The sequence below is a fragment of the Heterodontus francisci genome, chromosome 34 (assembly GCF_036365525.1).
Source record: "Heterodontus francisci isolate sHetFra1 chromosome 34, sHetFra1.hap1, whole genome shotgun sequence".
In the NCBI taxonomy this organism is placed as follows: domain Eukaryota; kingdom Metazoa; phylum Chordata; class Chondrichthyes; order Heterodontiformes; family Heterodontidae; genus Heterodontus; species Heterodontus francisci.
Genome location: NC_090404.1, coordinates 34,102,616 through 34,130,005, shown reverse-complemented (window position 1 = coordinate 34,130,005; position 27,390 = coordinate 34,102,616). Strand labels below are relative to the sequence as shown.

Here is a 27,390-nt window from a genome sequence, read left to right as displayed (position 1 = left end):
CAGTTTTGCTTCCCTCCAATCGGAACTCCCTCTCAGGTTTCCATCCCCTTACCAATCTAGTTTAAACCCTCCCCAACAGCACTAGTAATCTCCCTGTGAGGATGTTAGTCCCAATGCTGCTTCGATGCAACCCGTCCATCTTGTATGGGTCCCACCTGTCCCAGTGCCTCAGAAATCTGATGCCCTCCCTCCCACACCAGTTCTCCAATCACCTGTTTAATCAGTCAATTCTCCTATTCCTATGCTCACTTGCACATGGGAGTGGGAGTAATCCTGAGATAACTGCTTTTGAGGCCCTGCTTTTTTAATCTCCTTCCTAGTTCCCTAAAATTTGTTGTCAGGACCTCATTTACCCTTTCCATCTATGTTAATGGTGCCAACGTGGACCACGACCTCTGGCTGTTCGTTCACCTTCCCCCAGATAAATGTCCTGTAGCCGTTCCGTGACATCCTTGATCCTGGCACCAGGGAGGCAACACACCATCCTGGAGTTCGATCTACAGCTGCAGAAAGACTTCTGTGTTCCCCTGCCTAATGAATGCCCCATCACGACTGCTCTTCCACTCTTCCTCCACCCCTCCTGTGCAGCTGAGCCACCTGACAAACGTGGCTCTGTCTGCACTCCTCTGAGGAACCATCACCCTCACCAGTATCGAAAATGGAAAGCCGATTAGCAAGTGAGATCATATCAGGGGACTCCTGCACTACCTGTCTGGTTCTCGTAGACTGTCTGTGGGTTACCCATTCCTTATCCTCCTGCATGCTCCTAACCTGTGGTGTGATCACCTCCCTAAACCTGCTAGCCATGTAGTTCTCTGCATTGTGGATGCACCACAGTGACTCCAGCCACTGCTCGAGATCCAAACCCTGGAGCTCAAGCTTGTGCAGCCGGTGACACTTCCTGCAGATGTGTTTGTCCAGGACACACGGTGCATCCTCGACATCCCACATGTCACAAGCTGTGCATTGCACTCAGCCAAGCTGCCGTGCCAGACCTTAACTTAACCAACTATTTAGAAGGAGAAGATCTGACCAGTTACTCAACCAAACAGCTCCTTTCACTGCACAGAAACAAGAACCAAATACTGGAGGACAGAAAAAGTAGAAAAAAGGAGCACCTCCTCTCCCCTTCACTGAACTCACCACTCAGCAAACATACCTCCAGACTCTGTTTACAATCTGCACTCCTTATCAATCTTTTAGTCATTCTTTGCTGTTTTTCTACATTCTGTCCAACATTCATTGGTCATTGGATAGACATATGGATGAAAATGGAATAGTGTAGGTCAGATGGTCGGCGCAACATCGAGGGCCGAAGGGCCTGCACTGCGCTGTAATGTTCTAATTCTAAAAAAAAAAATTCTAATTCTGATCTGCCACCCACCTTTGTGCAATTATATGCTTTTCCTTTAATTTTGATATGACCTTTAACATTTCTAGTAAACCATCGACAGTGGGTCCTCCCCACTCCGACTCCTCTTCACACTGAGAATCCCAGGGTGGAGAGCTGGGATATCCTGTCTCAAAACACAGTCACAGAGACACAGCATCATTTACAGCACAGAACAAGGCCATTTGGCCCATCAATTCCATGTCAGCTCTCCAGGGAGCAATCCGCTCAGTCCCACTGCCCCACATGAGCCCATAGCCCTGCAAGTTTATTTCCTTCAAGTGACCATCCAGTTTCCTTTGAAAATCATTGATTATTTCCACTTCCACCACACACATTGGCAGCGAGTTCCAGGTCAGAACCACTTGCTGCAGAAGAAGTTCTTCCTCACATTCCTGCTGCAACTCTTCCTCAAAACCTTCAATCTGTGTTCCCTAGTTCTTGTACCATTAGTTCATGGGAACAGTTTTTCTTTGTCTAATTTATCAAAGTCTGTCAGAATCTGGTACATTTCGATGAAATTTTCCCTCAATCTCCTTTGCTCCAAGGAGAACAACCCCAACTTCTCCAACCTCCCCTTGTGAACTCTCTGCTGTGTCAGCAGGTGGGATAACTGAGTGAATCCCTTCCCACACAGAGCAGGTGAACGGCCCCTCCCCAGTGTGACTGAGTTAATGAATATCCAGCTTTGATGGAGAACCGAATCCCTTCCCACAGTCCCCACATTTCCATGGTTTCTCCGTGGTGAGGGTGTCCTTGTGTCTCTCCAGGTTGGATGATCAGTTGAAGCCTTGTCCACACACAGAACATGTGTACAGTTTCTCCCCGCTGTGAATGGTGATGTTTTCTCAGGCTGTGTAACTGGTTAAAACTCTTTCCACAGTCAGTCACTGGAACACCCTCACTCGGGTGTGTGTGTGTGTCTCGGTGCTTCTTCAGTCACACTGATGTTTGAAATCTTTTCCCAGGCAGAACAGAAACATTTCTCCTTCCACATTCAAAGGCCGATGATATTCAGGTCCTGATGAATCGAGTGACTGTCAGATCTTGATGCGATGTTTGGTTTGAATTTCCCGTCAGTAAATCCTCCCCTTCTAATACCCTGTAAAAGGAGTTTACAAAAGTCAGCACTGTCAGTCCAGGATAGAAATTCAGAACAGACAGTTCTAGTTTCTATGGAACATTCTTTCCTCTCGTTTCCCCCAAACATGTGGTCCATTCAAACTAAAAGAAGCCAAATTAAGCAACAAATTGTAACAGAAGCAAAGGGAACCTTCCCAACTAAACCAGAACATTGCTCCCAGTGTCCACGAGACACTCTGTATCCTGAGGTGTCCACCGGTTGCAGAAGGCCACCCCGGCAAGGACAGGACCAGGGAAGACAGGGCAGCAGCTAAAGTGACACACCCACTTCGAGCATGGTCCCTGTACATCCTGGACCTACACATTGCTTCTCAGCCTGAGCGAGAGGGAGAGAGAGATGGAGAAGGTGAGAACTGAGTGTTTAAATATACAAGATAGATACAAACCTGGGTGGGTTTGGGGTGGATGAGGTGAGGGAGAGGAGGGCATTGGGGGGACTGGGGGGTTTTGGAAGGGCAGGTCATCGAAAGGGCTGTGGGTGTGGGTAGTGTTTTAACCAGGCCCAAGAGCAGGTCCCGGAAAAGATCCTCCAAACTCCCCACCCCACCTCCACACCGAGTGGCCAGAGATTAGGAGAATGGGGTTAAACTGTAACCAGGCCATTGATAAGGTCCCACAAGGCAGACTGGTCATGAAAATAAAAGCAAAACAGCAAGTTGGAGTCAAAATTGACTCAGAGGCAGGAAGGAAAGAGTAATGGTTGATGAGTGTTTGTGTGACTGGAAGGCTGTTTTCAGTGCGGTTCTACAGGGATCAGTACTCGGTCCTTTGCTTTTTGTTCTATATATCCATGGTTTGTACTTGAATGTAGGGGTTTGATTAAACAGTTTGCAGATGATACAAAAATTGACCATGTGGTTGATAATGAAGAAGAAAGCTGTAAACTGCAGGAAGATATCAATGGACTGGTTAGGTGGGCAGAATAGTGACAAATGGAATTCAATCCGGAGAAGTGTGAGGTAATGCATTTGGAGACAGCTAACAAGGCAAGGGAATACACAATAAATGGTAGGATATTGAGAAGTATAGAGGAACAGAGGGACCTTGGAGTGCACGTTCACAGAACCTTGAATATGGCTGGGCAGGTAGATAAGGCGTAAGGGATACTTGCCTTTATTAGCCAAAGCAGAAAATATAAGAGCATGAAGGTTCTGCTGAAAATGTATAAAACACTGGTTAGGACACAGTTGGAGGACTGTGTACAGTTCTGGTCACCGCACTGCAGGAAAGATGTGGTTGTATTAGAGACGGTACAGAGGAGATTTACAAGGATGTTGTCTGGATTGGAGAATTTTAGTTCTGAGGAAATATTGGATAGGTGAGGGTTGTTTTCTTTGGAATAGAGGAGGCTGAAAGGAGACCGAATTGAAGTGCAGAAAATGATGAGGGGTCTAGATAGAGTGGATAGGAAGGACCTATTCCCCTTGGCTGAGGGGTCCATAACCAGGGGCACAGTTTTTGGTTAAGAGGTAGGAAATTTAAAAGGGATTTGAGGGGAAATGTTTTCAGCCAGAGGGCGGTGGGGATCTGCAACTCACTGCCTGGGAAGGTGGTAGAGGCAGAAAGCTTCAAAACAATTAAAAAGTACTTGGATATGCACGTGAAGTGCCCTAACCTACAAGGGTATTGTTACGACCGAGTGCTCAAGTCAAAGCCCCACAATCAAAATATACAGTTTTGATAGTGGTGGGAGAAACACACTGTTGATTCAGTCCCGTCCCTCACAGATCGCCTGACATTTTAAACATTCCAAATTAAAGAAAGATCCAGCCAAATTGTACCATCTATTAACCCCCGAATAAGGCTAACCAAACCAGGTGTCTTTAGATCAACAAATTAACTGTTTAATTAGAAAAACTAAATTCTTAAACACTAGGAACATATAAACATTTAAAACAGAAAAAATAGTGTCTTTGCATATTTATGCTCCTGCTGAAGTGAAACCTTCCTATGTGGAATAGTCCAAGGTTGCTTGGAAGTCTTCACAGCCATCTGAACAGGGGGGGGGGGGGGTGCGGGGGGAGAAAATAAAAGGTTCTTCAACAGTAGAACAGTCCAGTCTAGTTCAGCAGTTGAATTGATGCTGCTCTTTTCCAGCGACAAATTTCAACAATTTCAGTTCAGTCGTGAAAGGAATTGGTTATTTTCTTTTAAGAAAGTAATCTGGCTTGATATCAGAATTCGGGTTTAAATAAACCAAGAGAGAGCTCTCTTTTCCTTCAGTATATGCTGGATGATAATCTGTGTCTGTCTCTGTTAACGGTGTCTCAAAAGCCAGTTTTTCAACTAGTTTCAAATGTCAATTGGAAACAATGTATCTCTCGATCTTCAGTCTGAGTGGCTGTATCCCGGGGCAACGAGAATACATTCTTTGACTCAGTCTCTGGAGCTTGTTACCTTAAAGCAGCACTGCTCCTTTTCCAGCCTTAAAGGCACACTGCATTCTTCTTGGAAAAAAAAATAGAGGATCATAACACTATGGACCAAGAGCTGGAAAGTGGGATTAGGCTGGATGGCTCCTTGTCAGCCAACGAGGACACGATGGGCCGAATGGCCTCCTTCCGTACTGTAAATTTCCAGGATTCTAATTTGAGTAACAGCCCCTTCAGGTAACGATACAGGGGCTGTAACCTCTTACACTGAATATATACATGGCCCATGGACTCTTAAAGGCTGCAAACATCACATGCAGCCTGAGAGTGGGTGAAGCTGCTTAAAACCCTATTGTCCAGGATGCCCCATCTCCTGGGCACTCGGACCCAGTAGGAAACAGAGTTTGTGAGGTCCTGTTCGCTCACTGTGCCCTCACCAAGATGGCTGTGCTTGCACCCTGATCCCGCCCTGTCCACGATGGCGGCCAGTGACCCCTCTCCCCCGGACCTGTCGCCGCGAGGTAAACACGGGGCCTCTTGGCCTACCCCAGGTGTATATGAAGCCTCCCAGCCCACCCATGGCTCCAATTCCTCCCCTGTACCCACAATCTCCTCTCGCCTCCCAATCCACCTGGTCCATCTCAGTCCATCTCCATTACCTACGCTGGACATGCTCAGTGCACAGTTCGATCCCACGCCAATGCACTCAGCCCCTGTGGTCATTGATAAGGGACTGACCCTGATCACGGGAGTCCTGGGTAATGAATCCTGCACTGAAAGCTCCAAATATTGAATGGATGATTTTGTGTCATCCCATTGAGATCAGGGTCAGAGAGACAATGGAGAAAATTATTAAATAAATTATACAGAAACCCGAGTGCCCGGGACATCAACTATAGTGTGAAGTACACTGGGAATTCTGTTCTTCACCCACATTTGGACTCAGGAATTAGAGGGATGTTTTCATAACTTGTAGTTGACACCAAACTGGATGATAGAACTAATAATGAGGAGGAGTGCATTGAAATCCAGGAAGACAGAAACAGGCTGGCAGACTGGACAGATAAATGGGAAATGAAATTCAACATAGTGAAATGTGAGCTGGTTCATTGTGGGAGGAGGAATAAGGAGGCCAGTTATTGGTTAGAATGTAAGAACTTAAATGGAGCAGAGGAGCAAAGAGATCTGGGAACAGAGTCACATAAATCACCAAAAGGAGCAACACAAGTGGATAAGAGAGCAAAGAAAGAACTGACGTTCTTTCCTAGAGGAATACAATGTAACAGCAGGGAGGGAATGTTAAATTTATAGAGAACCTGACTTAGAAGGACTGTGAGCAGTTCTGGTCTCCAGATTAAAAAAGGATATTGAAGAAAGTGCAGAATAGATTTACAAAGATGTCACCAGAGAGGATGTTACTATCCAGCAAGATTGAGCAGGCTGGGGATCCTTTCTCTGGAAAAGAGAAGACTAGGAGGAGATCTGATAGAGGTCTTTAAAATTATCAGTCAGTCAGAACAAGGGGGCAGCAATATAATACAGACATTAACAGGTCAAATAGAGAACTTTGGAGGAATTTCTCTACTCAGAGAGTGGTGAGAATGTGGAACTCACTGCCATGTGGAGTGGTTGAAGGTGATAACAATGATGTGTTTAAGGGGAGGCTCAATACATTTATGAGGGAGAAGGGAATAGAGGGATATGGGGACAGAGTGGGACAAGGTAATCAGATTGGGAGGAGGCTCATGTGGATTATAAACAGCAGCACAGACTAGTGGGGCTGAACGGCCTGTTTCTGGGCTGTAATTCTGTGCACATTCAGCCTGGGTGGATTAATGCTCAGGTTCACTGGGCCCAGGGGTGGATTAATGAAAGTTCTGGCTCTATGTTTTAGACGATGCTGCCGAGTACTGCAGGTGATGGAGAAGAGTTTCTCTCTATCTACCCAATCAGTTTCAATTAATATCTTGAAAAGTTTAATCAGATCACCCCTTAATCTTCTGAATTCCAGGGACTACAACCCTCACAGTGAGGTGATTCATTCTGGCAGAAGGAATAGGGAGAGGCAACATACACTTAATGGTCCAGTTCTAAAGAGTTTACAGGGATAGAGAGACCTGAGGGTTCATGTGCAGAGATCACTGAAAGTGGAAGGATGTATTGAGGGAACAGCTGGCAAAGCAAATGGGATCTTGGGCCTCATAAATAGAGGTATTGAACACAAAAGGAAGGAAGTTTTGCTGAACATTTATAAAGCTCTGGTTAGGCCACACCTAGAGTATTGCATCCAGTTCTGGTCACCACACTTTCGGAAGGATGTGAAGGTCCTTGAGAGGGTGCAGAGATTTATCAGAATGGTTCCTGAGATGAGAGAATTTAACTACAAGGTTAGGTTGGAGGAGCTGGTGTTGTTCTCCTTGGAGCAAAGGAGATTGAAGGAAGATCTGATAGAGGTGTTGAAAATGATGACAGGTTAAGATAAGGCAGACCAAGAAAAGCTGTTCCCATTAGCTGATGATACAAGGATTAGTGGACACAGATTCAGGTTTTGAGATACAGGAGGGATGTGAGGAAGCAGTTTTTTTTTTACACAGTGAGTGGTAATGACCTGGAACTCACTGCCTACGAGGGTGGTGGAAGTGGAGACGATCAATGATTACAAATGGAAATTGGATAGACACTTGAGGGAAATAAACCTGCAGGACTACGGGAATAGAGATGTAGAGGAAAGGATAGCGAAGATGATTCTCGACAGGGGCGAGAGTAACAGGGTTGTTGTTATGGGGGACTTTAACTTTCCAAATATAGACTGGAAATACTATAGTTCGAGTACTTTAGATGGGTCAGTTTTTGTCCAGTGTGTGCAGGAGGGTTTTCTGACACAGTATGTAGACAGGCCAACCAGGGGCGATGCCACATTGGATTTGGTACTGGGTAATGAACCCGGCCAGGTGTTAGATTTAGATGCAGGTGAGCACTTTGGTGATAGTGATCACAATTCGGTTAGGTTTACCTTAGCGATGGGGTGGGACAGGCATATACCGCAGGGCAAAAATTATAGCTGGGGGAAAGGAAATTATGATGCGATTAGGCAAGATTTAGGATGCGTAGGATGGGGAAGGAAACTGCAGGGGATGGGAACAATCGAAATGTGGAGCTTATTCAAGGAGCAGCTACTGCGTGTCCTTGATAAGTATGTACCTGTGAGGCAGGGAGGAAGTTGTCGAGCGAGGGAGCCGTGGTTTGCTAACGAAGTTGAAGCGCTTGTCAAGAGGAAGGCGGCGGCTGATGTTAGGATGAGACGTGAAGGCTCAGTTAGGGCGCTTGAGAGGTACAAGCTAGCCAGGAAGGATCTAAAGGGAGAGCTAAGAAGAGCAAGGAGAGGACACGAGAAGTCATTGGCGGATATGATCAGGGAAAACCCTAAGGCTTTCTATAGGTATATCAGGAATAAAAGAATGACTAGAGTTAGATTAGGGCCAATCAAGGATAGTAGTGGGAAGTTGTGTGTGGAATCAGAGGAGATAGGGGAAGTGTTAAATGAATATTTTGCGTCAGTATTTACAGTGGAGAAAGAAAATGTTGTCGAGGAGAATACTGAGATTCAGGCTACTAGGCTAGATGGGATTGAGGTTCATAAGGAGGAGGTGTTTTCAATTTTGGAAAGTGTGTAAATAGATAAGTCCCCTGGGCCAGATGGGATTTATCCTAGGATTCTCTGGGAAGCTAGGGAGGAGATTGCAGAGCCTTTGTCCTTGATCTTTATGTCGTCATTGTCGACAGGAATAGTGCCGGAAGACTGGAGGATAGCAAATGTTGTCCCCTTGTTCAAGAAGGGGAGTAGAGACAGCCCTGGTAATTATAGACCTGTGAGCCTTACTTCGGTTGTGGGTAAAATGTTGGAAAAGGTTATAAGAGACAGGATTTATAATCATCTTGAAAAGAATAAGTTCATTAGCGATAGTCAGCACGGTTTTGTGAAGGGTAGGTCGTGCCTCACAAACCTTATTGAGTTTTTCGAGAAGGTGACCAAACAGGTGGATGAGGGTAAAGCAGTGGATGTGGTGTATATGGATTTCAGTAAGGCGTTTGATAAGGTTCCCCACGGTAGGCTATTGCAGAAAATATGGAAGTATGGGGTTGAAGGTGATTGAGAGCTTTGGATCAGAAATTGGCTAGCTGAAAGAAGACAGAGGGTGGTGGTTGATGGCAAATGTTCATCCTGGAGTTTAGTTACTAGTGGTGTACCGCAAGGATCTGTTTTGGGGCCACTGCTGTTTGTCATTTTTATAAATGACCTGGAAGAGGGTGTAGAAGGGTGGGTTAGTAAATTTGCGGATGACACTAAGGTCGGTGGAGTTGTGGATAGTGCCGAAGGATGTGCTAGGGTACAGAGGGACATAGATAGGCTGCAGAGCTGGGCTGAGAGATGGCAAATGGCGTTTAATGCGGAAAAGTGCGAGGTGATTCACTTTGGAATGAGTAACAGGAATGCGGAGTACTGGGCTAATGGGAAGATTCTTGGTAGTGTAGATGAACAGAGAGATCTTGGTGTCCAGGTGCATAAATCCCTGAAGGTTGCTACCCAGGTTAATAGGGCTGTTAAGAAGGCATATGGTGTGTTAGCTTTTATTAGTAGGGGGATCGAGTTTCGGAGTCACGAGGTCATGCTGCAGCTGTACAAAACTCTGGTGAGACCGCACCTGGAGTATTGCGTGCAGTTCTGGTCACCGCATTATAGGAAGGATGTGGAAGCTATGGAAAGGGTGCAGAGGAGATTTACTAGGATGTTGCCTGGTATGGAGGGAAGGTCTTACGAGGAAAGGCTGAGGGACTTGAGGTTGTTTTCGTTGGAGAGAAGGAGGAGGAGAGGTGACTTAATAGAGACATATAAGATAATCAGAAGGTTAGATAGGGTGGATAGTGAGAGTCTTTTTCCTCGGATGGTGATGGCAAACACGAGGGGACATAGCTTTAAGTTGAGGGGTGATAGATATAGGACAGATGTCAGTGGTAGTTTCTTTACTCAGAGAGTAGTAGGGGCGTGGAACGCCCTGCCTGCAACAGTAGTAGACTCGCCAACTTTAAGGGCATTTAAGTGGTCATTGGATAGACATATGGATGAAAATGGAATAGTGTAGGTCAGATGGTTTCACAGGTCTGCGCAACATCGAGGGCCGAAGGGCCTGTACTGCGCTGTAATGTGCTAATTCTAATTCTAAAAAAAAAAAGAGTGGGGGAATGGGACTGACCGGTTTGTTCTACAGAGAGCTGGGATGGAATCAAAAAGCTCAATGTCCTCCTTCTGTGCTGTAATGACTGATTCACTTGTGTAATGTCTCCTCGTAATTTAACCCTTCGAGTCCAGGTATTATTCAGGTAAATCTACACTGCACTTTCTCCAAGGCCATTATATCCTTCCGAAGGTGTGGTGCCCAGAACTGAACACAATACTCCAGGTGTGGTCTAACCAGGGCTTTGTGTATCTCAGTGCTTTTCCAGTCTCACTGATACCTGAAATCTTTTCCCACAGACAGAACAGACAAACCTTTCTCCTTCCACATTCAAAGGCCGATGATATTCAGGTCCTGATGTATCGAGTGACTCTGTCAGATCTTGATGTGATGTTTGGCTCGAGATTCCCCATCTGCACATCCCCTGCTTCTAAGCCCCTGTAAAAGGAGTTTACAAAAACCATCACTGTCAGTCCAGGATAGAAATTCACAACATTCTCTCCTCCTGCTTCCTGGCCCAGGATGACTGTCCATGCACCCTGCTGTACATTGTCCTGAGGGAGGCCACACACCAGCCTGGATTCACGTCTGCGGCTGCAGAAACGCCTGTGTGTTCCCCGATCAAATCTCCTATCACTATTGCTCATTCAGTCAGCTTTGTGACCCTCTGAAGCTGATCCAACTGTGCTGCCATGGCCTTGACTCTGGCTGCACTCCTTAGATGAACCATCACTTTCATCAGTATTCAGAACTGAATACTGGTTGGAGAGTGAGATGCACTCAGGGTTCTCCTGCATTCCCTGTCTGTTTCTTCTTGACTGTCAGTTGGCCACCCATTGCCTCTCTCCCTGCATACTCTTAAGCTGCAGGGTGACCATATCTATAAACGTGCTGTCCACAAATCTCTCACCTCATGGATGCACCGCAGTGACACCAGCTGCAGTTCATGCTCCGAAAACCGGAGCTCGAGCTGCTGCAACTTGTTTTATCTTCATCCATGTGATGTGGGTGTTGCTGGCTCGGCCAGTATTTATTGTCCATCCCAAACTGCCCTTGACAACTGAGAGGCTCGCTCGGCCATTTCAGAGGGCATTTCAGAGTCAGCCACATTGCTGTGGATCTGGAGTCACATGTCGGCCAGACCAGGTAAGGACAGCAGATTTCCCATCTCATGAACCAGATGGCTTTTTAATTGCAGATTTATTAATTGAATTTAAATGTCACCATCTGCCGTGGTGGGATTCGAACCCAAGTTCCAGTGACATTACCCCGATGTCACCACCTCCCCCAATGATACTTCCTACACAAATGGTTATCTGGAGTTGGCACATTACACAGGATGTGCAGTCCAGATGTCGGAGCAGCCCCACCATTGGCAGGAATTTGGGACTTGTAACTGCAAAGGCTTTTGTCATCAAAAAGGACTGTAATGTATCAGTGTGGTGTGAGATAGTCAAGTGTTGAATAAGTAAAGAAAATATCTTTGTAAATAGCTGACACCACAATTTACAATCCAAGTGCTATTCAGATAATTGGGGATTTCTTTTAGTTTAGTTATTAGAACAAAAGACTGGAAATGTGAAATCTTGTGTAATTTATTAGTGTGGTCTGGGGATTCATATCTCATATTTTTCATATTGACAATCTCTGAGGTCTTAACAACTGGAAAGTGGGATGAACAGATACAATGGGCGGAATGGCCTCCTCCTGTGCTGGAAATAGTCAGAGAGTTATACAGCACAGAAACAGGCCCTTCGGCCCATCGTGTCTGTGCCGGCCATCAAGCACCTCACTATTCGAATCCCATTTTCCAGCACTTGGCCCATAGTCTTGTCTGCTATGGCGTTTCAAGTGCTCATCTAAATACTTGTTAAATGTTGTGAGGGTTCCTGCCTCTACCACCTCTTCAGGCAGTGCTTTTCAGATTCCAACCACCCTCTAGGTGAAATTTTCTTTCCACAAATCCTCTCTAAACCTGCTGCCCCTTACCTTAAATCTATGCCCCCTGGTTATTGACACCTCCACTAATGGAAAAAGTTTCTTCCTATCTAACCTATCAATGCCCCTCATCAATTTGAATACCTCAATCATGTCCCCCTTCAGCCTTCTCTGCTCAAATGAAAACAACCCCAGCCTTTTCAATCTCTCTTCATAGCTGAAATGCTCCAGCCGATGCAACATCCTGGTGAACCTCCTCTGCACCCTCTCCAGTGCAACCACATCCTTCGGATAGTGTGATGCCCAGAACTGTACATAGTACTCCAGCTGTGGCCGAACTAGTATTTTATACAGCTCCATCATAACCTTCCTGCTGTTACATTCTATGCCTCAGCTCATAAAGGCAAGTATCCCATATGCCTTCCTAACCACCTTATCTACCTGTGCTGCTGCCTTCAGTCATCTATGGACAAGTACACCAAGGTCCCACTGACCCTCTGTACTTCCTGGGGTCCTCCCATCCATTGCATATTCCCTTGCCTTGTTAGTCCTCCCAAAATGCATCACCTCACACTTCTCAGGATTAAATTCCATTTGCCACTGCTCTGCCCATCTTACCAGCCCATCTATATTGTCCTGTAATCTAAGGCTTTCCTCCTCACTATTTACGACACTACCAATTTTCGTGTCATCTGCGAATTTACTTATCATGCCTCCTATATTCACGTCTACATCATTACTGTACACTACAAACAGCAAGGGTCCCAGTACCGATCCCTGTGGTACACCACTGACTCAGGTTTCCACTCGCAAAAACAATCCTCGACCATCACCCTCTGCCTCCTGCCACTAAGCCAATTTGGATCCAATTTGCCAAATTGCCCTGGATCCCATGGGCTCTGACCTTCTTAACCACTCTCCCATGTGGGACCTTATCAAAAGCTTACTGAAGTCCATGCAGACTACATCAACTGCTTTACCCTCATCTACACACCTCGTCACTGCCGTGAAAAATTCAATAAAGTTAGTTAGACACGATCTCCCCCTGACAAAGCCATGTTGACTATCCCTGATTAATCCCTGCCTCTCCATGTGGAGATTAATCCTGTCCCTCAGAATTTTTCCCAATATTTTCCCAACCACTGATGTTAGACTCACTGGCCTGTCAGTACCTGGTTTATCCCTGCTACCCTTCTTGATAATGGCACCACATTCGTAGTCCTCCAGTCCTCTGGTACCTCTCCTGTGACCAGAGAGGATCTGAAAATTTATGTCAGAGCCCTTGCTATCTCCTCCCTTGCCTCACATAACAGCCTGGGATACATCTCATCTGGGACTGGGAATTTATCCACTTTTAAGCCCGTTAAAACAGCTAAGACTTCCTCACATTCAATGCTAATATGTTCAAGTGTATCACAATCCCCCTCCCTGATCTCTACACCTACATCATCCTTCTCCATCGTGAACAGATGCAAAGTAATCATTTAAAACCTCACCTATGTCCTCTGGCTCCACACACAGATTGGCACTTTGGTCCCGAATGGGCCCCACTCTTTCACTGGTTATACTCTTGCCCTTAATATACTTAGAAAATGCCTCAGCATTTTCCTTGATCTTGCCCGCCAGTGTTTTTTCATGCCCCCTCTTTGCTCTCCTAATTACTTTTCTTTGTACCCCCGCTACACTTTCTATCCTCCTCCAGTACCTCCGCTGTTTTCAGCACGTTGAATCTGCCAGAAGCCTCCTTTTTTTTTTCCCTGATCCAATCCTCTATATCCCTTGACATCCAGGGTTCCCTGGACTTGTTGGTCCTACCCTTCACCTTTACGGGTACATGTTGCCGCTGAACCCTCACTATTTCCTCTTTGACTTCCACTGGTCTGATGTAGACTTTCCGACAAGTAGCTGCTCCCAGTTCACTTTGGCCAGATCCTGTTTTATCATATTGAAATTGGCCTTCCCCCAATTCAGTACTTTTATTTCCAGCCCGCCTTTGTCTTACAGAGTTATGGTCACTATCCCCGAAATGCACCCCCACTGACACTTCTACAACTTGTCCAGCATCATTCCCTAGGATTAGGTCCAGTACTGCGCCTTTTCTTGTTGGACTTTCTATGTACTGGCTCAAAAAAGTCTCCTGTATATATTTTAAGAATTCCGCCCTCTTTAAGTCTTTTACACTGAGACCATCCCAGCTGATATTAGCTAAGTTGAAATCCTCTCCTATTATTACTCCATTATTTTTACACCTCTCTGAGATTTGCCTACATATCTGCTCCTCTATCTCTCCCTGACTGTTTGGAGGCCTGCAGTACACACCCAGCCAAGTGATTGCCCCCTTTTTGTTTTCAAGTTTGACTCATCTGGCCTCATTTGAAGAACCTTCTCAGATATCATCCCTCCTTACTGCAGTAATTGACTCCTTCATCAACAGAGCAATGCGACCTCCTCTTTTATCCCTTCTCCTGTCATACCTGAAGATTCGATAGCCTGGAATATTGAGCTGCCAGTCCTGCCCTTCCCTCAACCATGTCTCTGTGATAGCAACAATATCATAATCCCATGTGCTGATCAAAGCCCTCAATTCATCTGTCTTGCATTAAAATAAATGCAATCCAGCCTTGCATTTGTCACTTGTGCCTTAACAGGTCTATATTTGCTCTGCCCAACAGACTGACTCAGTTTCTCTTCTATATTTGACTGAGCACCACCCGCTCCTATACCTCCACTCTGTATCCCATTCCTCTGCCAAATGTGTTTAAACTGCCCCCAACAGCACTCGTAAACCTCCCAGCAAGGATGTTCGTCCAACTTGGACAGGTCCCACCTTTGCCAGTTACAGACCCAGTGATCCAGGAAGCTAAAGCCCTCCCTCCTGCACCATCTCTTCAGCCACGCATTCATCTGCTCTATCCTCCTATTCCTATACTCACTAGCATGTGGCACTGGAGTAATCCAGAGATTACAACCTTTGAGGTCCTGCTTTTTAATCTGCGACCGAGCTCCCTAAATTCTTGTTTCAGGTCTTCATCCTCTTTTTACCTCCGTTTTTGGTACCAATGTGTTCCACAACCTCTGACTATTCGCCACCCCCCACCCCCCCACCTTCAGAATGTCCTGCAGCCGCTCCGTGACTAACTTGACCCAAGCACCAGGGAGGCAACATACCATCCTGAAGTCACGTTTGTCGCCACAGAAATGCCTATCTGTTTCCCTTACGACAGAATCCATTATCAGTATAGTTCTTCCAGTCCTTTTCCTCCCCTGCTGTGCAGCAGAGCCATGCGTGGTAACACAAACTTGGCTGTTGCTGCTTTCCGCTGGGAGGTCATTCCCCCCAACAGTATCCAAAGTGGTCTATCTGTTTGAGAGGGGGATGGCCACAGGGGACTCCTGCACTACCTGCCTGTGCCTACTACTCCATCTGGTGGTCACCCATCTCATTTCTGCCTGTGCAGCCATTACCTGTGTGACCACCTCTCTAAACGTGCTATCCACAACGTCCTCAGCATCGCGGATGCTCCACAGTGAATCCACCTGCAGCTCCAGCTCCATAATGCGGGTAGTCAGTAGCTGCAGCTGGATCCACTTCCTGCACACATGGTCGTCAGGGACACTGGAAGCATCTCTGATTTCCCACATCGCGCAGGAGGAGCATATCACGGGGCTGAGCTCTCCTGCCATGACTTACCTTTAGATTAATTAGTTACTCCCTTTAAAAGATATTAATTACACGAGAGGCTTGTTCTACTCCAAACACTACCCACGACAATCTAAATTACTCGAATTGAAAAAAAACACACTCTTAGTACTCACTTTATCACTCGAGGTCTTTTTTCAAACAAAAAACAACTTTCCCCTTATTTTTTTAAAGCTAATTAAATTGACTAACAGTTGTTACTTAACCAACCAATCACAAACAAAGAATTGTGATATCGTTCCAAGTCAGGATAGTGAGTGACTTGGAGGGGAACTTGCAGGTGGTGATGTCCCAATGTGTCTGTTGTCTTTGTCCTTCAAAGAGGAACAGGTCACGTGTTTGGAACAAAGCACAAAGAGAACAAAGAACAGTTCAGCACAGGAACAGGCCATTCGGCCCTCCAAGCCTGCGCCGATCTTGATGCCTGCCAAAACTAACAACATCTGCACTTCCGGGGCCCATATCCCTCTATTTCCTTCCTATTCATATATTTGTCAAGATGTCTCTCAGACATCGCTATCGTATCTGCTTCCACCACCTCCCCTGGCAGCAAGTTCCAGGCACTCACCACCCTCTGTGTAAAAAACTTGCCTCGCACATCCCCTCTAAACTTTGCCCCTTGCACCTTAAACCTATGTCCCCTAGTAACTGACTCTTCCACCCTGAGAAAAAGCTTCTGACTATCCACTCTGTCAATGCCACTCATAACTTTGTAAACCTCTATTATGTCGCCCCTCCACCTCCGTCGTTCCAGTGAAAACAATCCGAGTTTTTCCAACCTCTCCTCATAGCTAATACCCTCCAGACCAGGCAACATCCTGGTGAACCTCCTCTGTACCCTCTCCAAAGCCTCCACGTCCTTCTGGTAGTGTGGTGACCAGAATTGCACGCAATATTCTAAGTGTGGCCTAACTAAGGTTCTGTACAGCTGCAGCATGACTTGCCAATTTTTACACTCTATGCCCCGACCAATGAAGGCAAGCGTGCCGAATGCCTTCTTGACTGCCTTATCCACCTGCGTTGCCACTTTCAGTGACCTGTGGACCTGTACGCCCAGATCTCTCTGCCTGTCAATACTCCTAAGGGTTCTGCCATTTACTGTATCCCTCCCACCTGCATTAGATCTTCCAAAATGCATTACCTCACATTTGTCCGGATTAAACACCATCTGCCATTTCTCCGCCCAAGTCTCCAACCGATCTATATCCTGCTGTATCCTCTGACAATCCTCATCATTATCCGCAACTCCACCAACCTTTGTGTCGTCCGCAAACTTACTGATCAGACCAGCTACATTTTCCTCCAAATCATTTATATATACTACAAACAGCAAAGGTCCCAGCACTGATCCATGCGGAACACCACTGGTCACATCCCTCCATTCAGAAAAACACCCATCCACTGTTACCCTCTGTCTTCTATGACCGAGCCAGTTCTGTATCCATCTTGCCAGCTCACCTCTGATCCCATGTGACTTCATCTTTTGCACCAGTCTGCCATGCGGGACCTTGTCAAAGGCTTTACTAAAGTCCATATAGACAACATCCACCGCCCTTCCTTCATCAATCATCTTCGTCACTTCCTCAAAAAACTCAATCAAATTAGTAAGACACAACCTCCCCTTCACAAAACCATGCTGACTCTCGCTAATAAGTGTGTTTGTTTCCAAATGGGAGTAAATCCTGTCCCGAAGAATCCTCTCCAATAGCTTCCCTACCACTGACGTAAGGCTCACCGGCCTAAAATTTCCTGGATTATCCTTGCCACCCTTCTTAAACAAAGGAACAACATTGGCTATTCTCCAGTCCTCTGGGACCTCACCTGCAGCCAATGAGGATGCAAAGATTTCTGTCAAGGCCCCAGCAATTTCTTCCCTTGCCTCCCTCAGTATTCCAGGGTATATCCCATCAGGCCCTGGGGACTTATCTACCTTAATGTTTTGCAAGACACCCAACACCTCCTCCTTTTTGATAATGAGATGACTGAGACTATCGGCACTCCCTTCCCTAGGCTCATCATCCACCAAGTCCTTCTCTTTGGTGAATACTGATGCAAAGTACTCATTTAGCACCTCGCCCATTTCCTCTGGCTCCACGCATCGATTCCCATCTCTGTCCTTGAGTGGGCCAACCCTTTCCCTGGTTACCCTCTTGCTCTTTATATATGTATAAAAAGCCTTGGGATTTTCCTTAATCCTGTTTGCCAATGACTTTTCATGTCCCCTTTTAGCCCTCCTAACTCCTTGCTTAAGTTCCTTCCTACTGTCTTTATATTCCTCAAGTGCTTCATCTGTTTCGAGCCTTCCAGCCCTGACAAATGCTTCTTTTTTCGTTTTGATTTGGCTCACAATATCCCGTGTTATCCAACCTTCCCGAAACTTGCCAAACTTGTCTTTCTTCCTCACAGGAACATGCTGGTCCTGGATTCTAATCAGCTGACGTTTGAAAGACTCCCACATGTCAGATGTTGATTTACCCTCAAACAGCCGACCCAATCTCAATTCGTCAGTTCCTGCCTAATATTGTTATAATTAGCCTTCCCCCAATTTAGCACCTTCACCCGAGGACTACTCTTATCCTTATCCACAAGTACCTGATAACTTATGGAATTATGGTCACTGCTCCCGAAATGCTCCCCCACTGAAACTTCGACCACCTGGCCGGGCTCATTCCCCAATGCCAGGTCCAGAATGGCCCCATCCCTAGTTGGACCATCTACATACTGTTTCAAGAAGCCCTCCTGGGATGCTCCTCACAAATTCTGCCCCATCCAAGCCCCTAGCATTAAGTGAGTCCCAGTCAATATGGGGGAAGTTAAAATCACCCACCACTACAACCCTGTTACCTTTACATCTTTCTAAAATCTGTCTACATATCTGCTCCTCTACCTCCCGCTGGCTGTTGGGAGGCCTGTAGTAAACCCCCAACATCATGACTGCACCCTTCCTATTCCTGAGCTCCACCCATATTGCCTTGCTGCATGACCCCTCTGAGGTGTCCTCCCGCAGTACAGCTGTGATATTCTCCTTCACCAGTAATGCAACTCCCCCACCCCTTTTACATCCCCCTCTATCCCACCTGAAGCTTCGAAAGCCTGGAACATTTAACTGCCAATCCTGCCCTTCCCTCAACCAAGTCTCTGTAATAGCAACATCATATTTCCAAGTACTAATCCAAGCTCTAAGTTCATCTGCCTTACCCGTTATACTTCTCGCATTGAAACAAATGCACTGCAGACCACCAGTCCCGCTGTGCTCAGCAACATCTCCCTGCCTGCTCTTCCTCTTAGTCCTACTGGCCTTATTTACTATGTCCTCCTCATTTACTTCACTAGCTGTCCTACTGCTCTGGTTCCCACCTCCCTGCCACACTAGTTCAAACCCTCCCGAATGACACTGGCAAACCTTGCAGCCAGGATATTAGTGCCCCTCCAGTTTAGATGCAACCCGTCCTTCTTGTACAGGTCCCATCTGTCCCTGAAGAGAGCCCAATGGCCCAGATATCTGAAACCCTCCCTGCTACACCAGCTGCTCAGCCACGTGTTTAGCTGCATTATCTTCCAATTTCTAGCCTCACTGGCACGTGGCACAGGGAGTAATCCAGAGATTACAACCCGAGAGGTCCTGTTTTTTTAACTTACTACCGAACTCCCTAAACTCCCCCTGCAGGACCGCATCACTCTTCCTGCCGATGTCATTGGTACCGATGTGTACCACAACCTCTAGCTGTTCACCCTCCCCCTTCAGAATGCCCTCTGTACGTTCAGAGACATCCTTGACCCTGGCACCAGGGAGGCAACATAACATCCTGGAGTCTCTTTCACTTCCACAGAAGCGCCTAGCTGTGCCCCTGACTATAGAGTCCCCTATAACTATTGCTCTTCTGCGCTTTGTCCCTCCCTGCTGAACAACAGTGCCAACCATGGTGCCACTGCTCTGGCTGCTGCTGTTTTCTCCTGATAGGCCACCCCCCCCAACAGTATCCAATACGGTATACTTGTTAGAGAGGGGGATAGCCACGGTGGATTCCTGCACTGACTGCCTGCCCCTTCTAGCGGTCACCCATCTATCTGCCTGCACTTTGGGTGTAACCACTTCTCTAAAACTCCCGTCTATGACGCTTTCCGTCACCTTGAAAATTTCCCGTGATATCACTCTAAGTCCTTTTTTTCCATCTTTCGAGTCTCAGCGCACGCCGAGAGACACAGGGAGCCTGTCGCCGCTCTGGATCAGCTTCCTCACAGGTCCGCCAGTCGTCGCTCCGCTCCCAGGTAAGTAAGGGCCTCGAGCCCCGATCTTTACTTATTAGAACATTACAGCGCAGTACAGGCTCTTCAGCCCTCGATGTTGCGCAGACCTGTGAAACCATCTGACCTACACTATTCCATTTTCATCCATATGTCTATCCAATGACCACTTAAATGCCCTTCAAGTTGGCGAGTCTACTACTGTTGCAGGCAGGGCGTTCCACGCCCCTACTACTCTCTGAGTAAAGAAACTACCTCTGACATCTGTCCTATATCTATCACCCCTCAACTTAAAGCTATGTCCCCTCGTGTTTGCCATCAACATCCGAGGAAAAAGACTCTCACTATCCACCCTATCTAACCTTCTGATTATCTTATATGTCTCTATTAAGTCACCTCTCCTCCTCCTTCTCTCCAACGAAAACAACCTCAAGTCCCTCAGCCTTTCCTCGTAAGACCTTCCCTCCATACCAGGCAACATCCTAGTAAATTTCCTCTGCACCCTTTCCAAAGCTTCCACATCCTTCCTATAATGCAGTGACCAGAACTGCACGCAATACTCCAGGTGCGGTCTCACCAGAGTTTTGTACAGCTGCAGCATGACCTCGTGGCTCCGAAACTCGATCCCCCTACTAATAAAAGCTAACACACCATATGCCTTCTTAACCGCCCTATTAACCTGGGCAGCAACCTTCAGGGATTTATGCACCTGGACACCAAGATCTCTCTGTTCATCTACACTACCAAGAATCTTCCCATTAGCCCAGTACTCTGCATTCCTGTTACTCCTTCCAAAGTGAATCACCTCGCACTTTTCCACATAAAACTCCATTTGCCATCTCTCAGCCCAGCTCTGCAGTCTATCTATGTCCCTCTGTACCCTACAACATCCTTCGGCACTATCCACAACTCCACCGACCTTAGTGTCATCCGCAAATTTACTAACCCACCCTTCTACACCCTCTTCCAGGTCATTTATAAAAATGACAAACAGCAGTGGCCCCAAAACAGATCCTTGCGGTTCACCACAAGTAACGAAACTCCAGAATGAACATTTGCCATCAACCATCACCCTCTGTCTTCTTTCAGCTCGCCAATTTCTGATCCAAAGCTCTAAATCACCTTCAACCCCATACTTCCATATTTTCTGCAATAGCCTACCATGGGGAACCTTATCAAACGCCTTACTGAAATCCATATACACCACATCCACTGCTTTACCCTCATCCACCTGGTCACCTTCTCGAAAAACTCAATAAGGTTTGTGAGGCACGACCTACCCGTCACAAAACCGTGCTGACTATCGCTAATGAACTTATTCTTTTCAAGATGATTATAAATCCTGTCTCTTATAACCTTTTCCAACATTTTACCCACAACCGAAGTAAGGCTCACAGGTCTCTAATTACCAGGGCTGTCTCTACTCCCCTTCTTGAACAAGGGGACAACATTTGCTATCCTCCAGTCTTCCGGCACTATTCCTGTCGACAATGACGACATAAAGATCAAGGACAAAGGCTCTGCAATCTCCTCCCTAGCTTCCCAGAGAATCCTAGGATAAATCCCATCTGGCCCAGGGGACTTATCTATTTTCACACTTTCCAAAATTGATAACACCTCCTCCTTGTGAACCTCAATCCCATTTAGCCTAGTCGCCTGAATCTCAGTCTTCTCCTCGACAACATTTTCTTTCTCCACTGTAAATACTGACGCAAAATATTCATTTAACACTTCCCCTACCTCCTCTGGTTCCACACACAACTTACCACTACTATCCTTGATTGGCCCTAATCTAACTCTAGTCATTCTTTTATTCCTGATATACCTACAGAAAGCCTTAGGGTTTTCCCTGATCCTATCCGCCAATGACTTCTCGTGTCCTCTCCTTGCTCTTCTTCGCTCTCCCTTTAGATCCTTCCTGGCTAGCTTATAGCCTGCCATGTTTTCTGTTTACTATCGCAGAGGATGTGCACTGCAGAGGTTGGATCAGCCCTGCAATTCCTCTGGCTATTAGATAATAAACTTGCTACTCCAAGTGGTTAGCAGCACAGCCTCACAGCTCCAGTGATTCTGGGTACTGCCTGTATGGAGTTTGCAAGTTCTCCCTGTGACGGCGTGGGTTTCTGCTGGGTGCTCCGGTTTCCTCCCACAGCCAAAGATTTGCAGGTTGATAGGTAAATTGGCGATTGTAAATTGCCCCTAGTGTTGGTAGGTGGTCGGGGAATTGAGGGGATGTGATAGGAATATGGGATTAATGTAGGATTAATATAAATGGCTGGTTAATGGTCAGCACAGACTCGGTGGACCGAAGGGCCTGTTTCAGTGCTGTATCTCGAAATAAATAAATAATAAACCTCAATACTTAAAAATTAAAGACGGCTCACCGGCTACTCACTTCCCTTCTATTGGTGTCAGGTAAATCTCAGGAAGCTGCCCCTTATTCTGATGAAAACTGGAATGTTTAATTTCCAGCTCCTTGGACAAACTTCCTAACTTTGGAGAAAGGGAAACAAAGTTCCAAAACTTACCAGCCAATCAACTCACAGGCTTCCTGACTCGGTGGAAATGGGAGAAGAAACTGGGAAGTGGCGGCTCGGAGAGAGAAGTCGCTGCACCATCACTTTAATGTGGCCCCTCTGGCCTCCCCGGGGCTCTCGCCGCACGTCCGCCGAACCCGGCGGCTGTGATTCGGAGCCTGAGAGCCGTTGAAACTCGGTGTTACAGAGGCTGCGCTCAGCTTCCGGGAGCCGCACCACGCATGCACGGCGCAGACAAGCGGACTGCGTGGGGCGGAGTCTTCTGACGCCTGCGTGTTGCGGTTCTTGTGGTGGAGATCGGCCGTATTTCTGCGCGCGGTGCATTCTGGCCAGTATAGGCTGCCATTTACCAGTCGGAGAATGGACGGAAAGTTAATGATATATACTCAGAAAAATAAAATGGTATAAAACAGAGAACATATATTAACAACGCGTTTGCTGGCAACGTAACCAAATAGGTCCTGCATCACTGGTACATGCGCAAATGCAGCCTCATCGAGGAGTAAAGATGGCGCTGCTGAATTTGACACAAAACACGAATTAAATCCAAACCGCCTCAATGGTCGTATTCAGGTCCCTGCTCCCTCCCGTGATCACCGCTTCAATCACCGCATTCAGTTTCATGCTCAATCACAGCTTATCTTCCCCGCTCCCTCCGATGCCCTTTGTCTCGTCATTTTCGATGACTCTCCGCTCTCCCACTCCCTTCCAGCGCTTATATTGGGAAGTTCAATGGCGGGGCTTCAACCCAACATTATCGGCGCGAAAAAAAAATGTTCACGGTTCACGGCATTGGAGTCCAGGCATGCGCAGTGCCGAACTGCTTTTCGCGGAAGCGCAATGCCAAGCAGTGTGAGTGATGGCGGCGTACAAGGTCCTTGTGAGTTGCATCACACACTACACCCCCTTTTCCTCCGAGGATGTTTCACTGGAGTTGTGTTGCTGAGTGTTTCGAAACTCTGTCTGCTCGAGCTGGAGGAGATTATAGAGATAGTGAGGCGTGAGGGTATGGAGAGATTTGAAAGCAAGGATGAGGATTTTAAAATTGAGGTGCTATTTAACTGGGAGCCTGTGTCGGCCAGTGAGCACAGTTGTGATGGGTGAACAGGACTTCGTTCGAGTAAGAACACAGGCAGCAGAGTTTTGGATGATCTAAAGTTTATGGAGGGTAGAATGTGGGATGCTGGCCAGGAATGTGTTAGAATAGTCAATTTGAGAGGTAACAAATACATGGATGTAAGTTTCAGAGGCAGATGAGCTGAGACAGTGGTGAAGTCTGGCAATGTTACTGAGGTGGAACTAGGCAGTCTGAGTAATGGTGCTGATATGCAGTTGGAAGCTCATCTTGGGATCAGATATGATACTAAGGTTATGAATGGTCTGGTTTAGCCTGAGACAGTTGCCAGGGAGAAGGATAAAGTTGGTGCCGAGGGAGTGAAGTTCGTGGCAGGAAGTGAAGACTTCCCAATACTTAATTGGAGGAAATTTCTGTTCATCCAGTACTGGATGTCAGACAGTCAGGATGGTGTGTGACTTGGAGGGGAACTTTGAGGTGATGGTGTTCACATACACCTGCTACCCTGGTCCTTCTAGATGATGGAAGTTGAGGGTTTGGGAGGTTCTGTTCAAAGTTCTGGTCCAATTGTACATACAAAAAATCACCCTCCTCTCTTTTTTTTCCTCTCCCTCCTTCCTCCTATAGAGGGCAGAGTCTTGTGTAGGACCAGACGAGTTGGCAGGTTCCCTTCCCTGAAGGACATTATTGAACCAAATGGGGTTGTACATCAATCCAGCAGCTTTCATGGTCACTTTTTCCCAGTGCCAGTCCCATGAATTACCAGATTCATTCAGCTCCATTTCACGACCTGCCTTTGTGTTTTTGTGGCTTCTCTCACAGACATTTTTTCCATTTTCAAGCAATTTCACAGGGTTTTAGAAGAGGAGGATTTGCAGTTGTGAAATGCAAAGCAAACATTTGATCGGGTTCTGAAGGACTTGCCCAATTTATCATAACCCAAATATCACTGGATTTTGAACATGGAAGGAAAAAGCACTGATCACAGTGGGGAGAAACTGTACACGTGTTCTGTGTGTGGAAGAGGTTTCAGCCGATCATCGGGCCTGTTGAAACACAAGTGCAGTCACACTGGGAACAAACCATGTAAATATGGGAACTGTGGAAAGGATTGAATTATCCATTTGAGCTGGAAACCCATCCATGCAGCCACACTCTGGAGAGGCCATTCACCTGCTCAGAGTGTGAGAAGGGATTTACTACTTCATCCAACCTGCTGACACACCAGCGAGTTCACAAGTAACTCAGGCCTGAGAAATGTCCATGAAACAGCAGATTTCCAACATTGGGATTTTGGAAATCCACCAATAGGTTCTCCCTTTCTGGCCGTGCCCGGCTTTGACAAAAATTAAAGCAATCAGTTCTGATGTTCTTTTTTAATAGTTGACCAAATACAAAACTGCTCGGTGGTCTTTTTACCTGTTTTTAAGTTGTGTTTATTTTTTATAGTCGGTGGAAAGGAACTTGAAGCAGGATAGTAAGTGGGTGGATCTGCATACTCCTCCACAACATCTGTGTGTTAGTGTTCTGTAAATTTCCAAAAAGAAGGCGTGTTGATACACAGACCAATTCCCAATGTTTGTTTTTGCCTTCATGGGATATCTTAGCAGAGACCACCTGAGACCTGACACAGCTCATTTGACATGGCTTAAAATTAATGGTGCAGGATCAGTAGCTGGCAAGTCGCTGTTCTGCAGCAAAAACATTGGTCTGTCAATAGGAATTTGAAACTTGCTTCCATTTACATTTGAATATTTTTAAGTCAGAGGTAGATAGATTCTTGATAAGCTAGGAGGTGGAAGGTTATCGGGGGTAGGTGGAAATGTGGAGTAATCAGTTCAGACATGAACTTATTGAATGACAGAGCAGGCTTGAAGGGCTGAGTGGCCGACTCCTGCTCCTAAGTTGTATGTTTAGACACACACTGCTGTGTCCATACAAAGTAATTTCTGAAAACACTGTACAAACTGGTTACTGAATGTGAATATCCTGCAGTGAGCATGAGTTGTATAAACTTCATATGTCCTGTGCATTGCAGCAACTGAAGTGATCTGGAATTTCCACTTATCGGTTTGCTCAGGTGTGTGGCTGAATTCCATTCATTGTTCATCTCCACTTTCACTGTCTACTGTCCCAGTCACACTGTAAACCTTGAGTCACTGTGAAGCTGGTTTTTGCACCTTAGTGATGCAAAGCAAGGAGTATAACTCTGGCCATCTTTTTTCAATGTGTGCTTTGACATTGTTTAAGATTATCTGGAAAAGCTGTCGTGCACCTGGTTTTGCTTTCTGCTTCGTTCAGGTGATTAACACAGCACAAAGTAAGAAAAATGACCCCACTTATCGTCAAGTGTCTGGATTGTCAATGTCTGTTAAATGTTTAGTTTTTATTAATTTATATACCTACTGATTTTAACACATCACTTACCAAGGTGCCAGAATGTGCAGTCTAGTATGCTTCTAAATGTTGCTTTCCAGTGAAGTTGACACATCTTCACAGAACACCTTTTACATGAAAAATCTATGAATAGACAGAAGCCGGACATTGAGAACATGAAGCTACGTAAAACCAATTATCAGCTGTCAGGTAAGTCTCATGAAATTGTATTCTGAGTACAGTGTAATTTTATTCATTACATATGCAAAATTGTACACAATTACCATGACACAACTAGTTTGCTTCATTAAAAGTGCTATAATTACATGATTCCTTGTCAGAAAAAAAATTCTGACTTTTTGTCTTCAGCCACTAATTTTCAGACTTTTTGATCTTTGGCCACTCACCCTTGCATTTGTTACTTGTTTTTGTGAAATACTCTCCCTATATTCGCTCAACTGCTGGTTAACTCTGATTACATTTATATGTGTTTTTTTCATTTATTCATGGAGTGTGGGCGTCGCTGGCCAGGCCAGCATTTACTGCCAATCCCTAATTGCCCTTACGAAGGTGGTGGTGAGCTGCCTTCTTGAACCGCTGCAGTCCATGTGAGGTAGGTACACCCACAGTGCTGTGAGGAAGGAAGTTCCAGGATTTTGACCCAGCGACAGTGAAGGAATGGCGGTATAGTTCCAAGTCAGGATGGTGTGTGACTTGGAGGGGAACTTGCAGATGGTGGTGTTCCCATGCATTTGCTGCCTTTGTCCTTCTAGATGGTAGGGGTTGTGTGTTTGGAAGGTACTGTCTAAGGAGCCTTGGTGCGTTGCTGGAGTGCACCTTGTAGATGGTACATTTAATGCATGCCCACAATGTGTCTACTCAGATTTAACTGAAATGTGATTTGTAACCAATAAATGATGTTTCGGGCATGAATTGTAGTCTGGTATCTTGGTGATTTGTCAAGAAAGATTTAATTCATTCACTCAGCAGCTTGAGAGGAACCAGACTGAGGTTTAATGAACATAAGAAATAGGAGCTGGAGGAGTCCATTTGGCCCTTCGAGCTGCTGTGCCATTCACCCAGATCAAACACTGGAATAAAAATCCTCCTCCTGGGGCAATTGGATGAGTCCAGGTCTGATAACAGTGTCTGATTCCTGGTCTGATGCTACTGTAGGTAATGCACAAGTGGTGAACCTATTAGTTCCTGTTAGTATCATGTTGCGTGCCCCTGTCTGCCATGTGAGAAACTGGGGTTATATTCTGTGATGGGGGTGATTGTATATTTTTAAGACATCAAAATGTTATATGGTATAGTTTCATCTTAAAATACCACAGAAAAAATTAGAAGAGGGCATGTTCTCTTTGAGAAATTTCTTGA

General features: G+C 46.1%; 1 long non-coding RNA gene across 1 annotated transcript; it reads right to left on the bottom strand.

Moving 5' to 3' along the window:
- Nucleotides 1-1,063: 1,063 nt before the first annotated feature.
- Nucleotides 1,064-22,786, bottom strand: LOC137349344 (uncharacterized). Its single transcript, XR_010969346.1, has 3 exons — nucleotides 22,551-22,786; nucleotides 10,454-10,577; nucleotides 1,064-2,492 (listed from the first exon to the last, which is right to left on the bottom strand). It is a non-coding gene; the product is annotated as an uncharacterized lncRNA (long non-coding RNA).
- Nucleotides 22,787-27,390: the final 4,604 nt, after the last annotated feature.